The sequence below is a fragment of the Orycteropus afer genome, unplaced genomic scaffold (assembly GCF_000298275.1).
Source record: "Orycteropus afer afer isolate SDZICR_OR568_19922 unplaced genomic scaffold, OryAfe1.0 scaffold00177, whole genome shotgun sequence".
NCBI classification, from domain to species: Eukaryota; Metazoa; Chordata; class Mammalia; order Tubulidentata; family Orycteropodidae; genus Orycteropus; species Orycteropus afer.
In genome coordinates, this window is record NW_006921764.1 from 3581921 (window position 1) to 3585588 (window position 3668).

Consider the following 3668-nt stretch of genomic DNA (forward strand, 5'->3'; position numbering starts at 1 on the left):
AAGTAATTTTAGTATGTGTTTTCCTTCTCAACCATTATGATCTTATTTATTTTTCTTATCTTATTATATTGTCCAGGACACTAACATATTTTGAATATAAGCAGTGATAACATATTTGCAATAGATTTCAGATGGATAATAATGATCAGTTTAAAGATGTTGTCTTCCATTCATCACTTGCTAATGGTGGAATTTTATCAAATGTATCTTTAGTACACACTGAGATAATTACTTTTTCCTCCTTTAGTCTGTTGATATTAGTTTTCCACCTGCTGAACCATTCTTATATTCCTAGGATAACAACCAAACCAAACAAACAAAACCCACTGCCATAGAGTCATATCCAACTCATAGAAACCCTTCCTGGGGTTTCTGAGGTGGTATCACTATGGAAGTAGATTGTCCAACCTTCCTTCGAAGGGTAACAACCAGATAATTTTAACAACCTCACAAATTCCAATATTATCAACTGAAAGTTTTACTTGCCATAGCGTTTTCAAAGCAGAAATAATGAAGAATGAATATGAAAAATAACCAAGTACAGAAAAGTGGTATGTCTTAATGTATGTGTGGTTGTGTTTAAGTATACACATAAACTTAAATAAAGCTAAACACACACATAAGTAGTCATTTATACATAAAAATACATAAATATATATTTGCACACACACAGAGCAGGATATAGATAAAGGTATTTATATTTTCTTTATTCATGTTTTTTTATTCCAGGCCAATCACTAAATTATTCATTGTAGTAACTTCAAATTCAAATAACCATTTCTAATAACCATATATTATAATCAGAGCAGCAATCCAAAGAAATACAGTGGAACTCTATAGAATTGTAAATAATTCTAAGTAATATTATGAACAACATTCATTTTGGCTAACCACAATTGTGTCCTCTCAGGAACATTACTGAAAATCTTTAAAGCTCATTTTCTCTTTAGTAGTCACGAATTTGGAGTGAAGTGGTGATGTAGGGGAAAAAAAAAGAAGTTGCTATAAATGGGATTTGAAAATTCCTTTATGTGGATCCTCATAGTGTTGCTAGGGAACATGGCTTCTTAGCATTTGAAAACCTAGAAAATCAAGCCTCTTCCCTCTTTTAGTCATGATTTTGATGTCAAGAATCTGATTTAAGAAGTTTGGAGTAATTGACTCCAAAATATTTGGATAACCACAATTTATGGTTTTTGATTAATTCTTCCTAAAGAAATAATTACATATGCTCAACTCATGTTTGAGAGAAGGGAAAATATATAATCTATTATTTTTCACTATTGGGATACCATACAAGTGTGAAAAATGAGAACAGTGGTTAACAGTATAAACCCTGTAGCCAGATTGTCTAAGTTTGAAATCCAGCTCTGTCACTTCTACCTATATAACCCTTACAAGGCAAGTTCCTTAACATTTCTGTACATCAGTTTTGTCATATTTAAAATAAGAAAAATAATAGCACCTACCTCATAGGATTTTGTGAGAATTAAATGAGTTATTATATATAAGAGATTTAGAAGATTGCCTGACTTATATAGTAAGTGCTCAACAAATGTTATATATTAATAATTTGCAGTTGTGATTGTTGTTGTAATTCTTTCATCTGAAAAAATATTTTCAAAAACCATTATTATAAATTTCATTCTTACTTTCCCTTTTATAACTTCTTAAGCAAACAGAACTTTCTCCTGCCAATACTAATCTACAGATGGATAGTCCAGTGTGGATTTACAACCTCTAGCTAAATAGGAGCTCTGTTGGCACAGAGCCTAAGACATATGACTACTAACCAAAAGGTCAGTGGTTCAAACCCACCAGCAGCTCTGCAGAAGGAAGATGGGGCAATTTACTTCTGTAATGATTTACTGCCTTGGAAACTCAATGGGGGTCACTATGAGTTAGAATCAACTTGATGGTAGTGAGTTTGGTTTTGGTTTTTTGGAATATTGGTGGTGTAGTGGTTAAGTGCTTGGCCACTAACCAAAAGGTTGGTAGTTCAAACCCACCAGCCACTCCCTGGGAGAAAAATGTTGCAGTCTGCTTTTGTAAAGATTTATAGCCTTGAAAACTTTATAGGGTAGTTCTACTCCATCATATAGGACTACTATGAGTTGGAATCACCGCAACAGCAGTAGGTTTGATTTTATTTCCTTGGCTAAATGGCATCCTCCAACTTTTCCAGGACCCCTAGCAAGTTGAAAAAATGATACATAAAAAAGAGAAAACAAATGTAGACTCTGTTGGTAAGAGGGTGCATTCACGGAATTAAAGGGAAAGGACAACCAATATATGTGGGCCAATGAATATAACTCTTACGTGTGTTTGTGTACCTAAAGAAGGTGTACACATGAAGGCATAAAGCACAATTTCATCAGCTTCTTAAAAACTGCTGGGTATGGAGAGGGATAGATGTCATAGTCAGGTATCAGTACTGAAGTAAACACCACACGAATTTAGAGCTGGAAATAAAGAACAATTCTGTATGCAAATTGAACCCACAGGGGAAACCTAGGTAGGTGGAATATAATTACTCAAACTGCAAGGAGCTCAGGGTGCTAGATTAATAAACTGCCCACACTTTTAAAAAGTGCCAGGCATTTGTGAATGGTCAGAAATGTTCAGAAGCTTTTCATTAATATTTATAATCACACACAAAAAAAATGTTTTCAAAGGACATATAATGTACAAGTCGAAACCATAACAAAAAAATGAGTAGCTCTAGAAGGAAAGAGAAGCAGGGTACTTTGTATTGGTATATTTATTTCATCTTTTTATAGTGTTTAAAAGGCTTACATTTAATAGACTGACAGAAATGAATGACTATCTCTTGACGGGTACAGATTTCAGGGTATTATTTTTTCCCTCAAAGAAAAGTACACTATTTCACCCTCCATATCATATCATAAGAACAAATGAAAAAAGGTATGATAATGATTTTTATCAGAGATGGCACCTGAAGCACTTGCTAGAGTTTTAGAAATGGATTTTGGTGCTGACATCAAAATAGATCTTAGGAATGATTTCTACAGTTTTCTAGGCAGAAAGTTATCTGGGTCAAATGAGTCATTTCTTGGACAATTAGGTTTGTCCTTCTGTAATGGACACCCTTTTTTGCACCAAAGGCTATTTGGTAGGGCCAAAAATTAGGAATCTTAATCTTAAAAATTTGGAAATGCCGACTAATTGACAAAAGTCATTGGTAACACCTAAGGACATATAGGCCATGGGCAACATTGTTCCTTTCATTTTATAACATGAAAGTGTCCATTATTATCTCCAGCCGACCTCAAATCCAGAGTTGTCCTACATAGTACCTGCATAGAAAATGGTCAAATAAATGTTTGTTTATTTCAAACTGTCTCTTTTTAGATCAGTCTGTTCTGAGTTACAATGAGAACAGTAAGTCATCTTGACTGACTTTTCATTAGTTGCTATTCCAAATTGACTACACAGACCAAATTTATATTCTTCTCACCTTCACCAAGAGGTCTTTCTATGTTTTTTATTTTTTATTTTTACCACCCAGGGAACTACCACATTATATGAGAGAAGAATAAAGATTAACCTAATGGATAAATTGGGAGATCTGGTAGCATAGTGGCTAAGGCACTTGACTGCTAACCAGAAGGCTGGCGGTTCAAACCCACCAGCCACTCCTCGGAAGG

General features: G+C 34.1%; 1 protein-coding gene across 1 annotated transcript in view; it reads right to left on the reverse strand.

Moving 5' to 3' along the window:
* The window catches only part of ANKS1B (ankyrin repeat and sterile alpha motif domain containing 1B), a 1816017-nt gene that overhangs the window by 847853 nt on the left and 964496 nt on the right, over nt 1-3668 (reverse strand). The window lies entirely within an intron of this gene.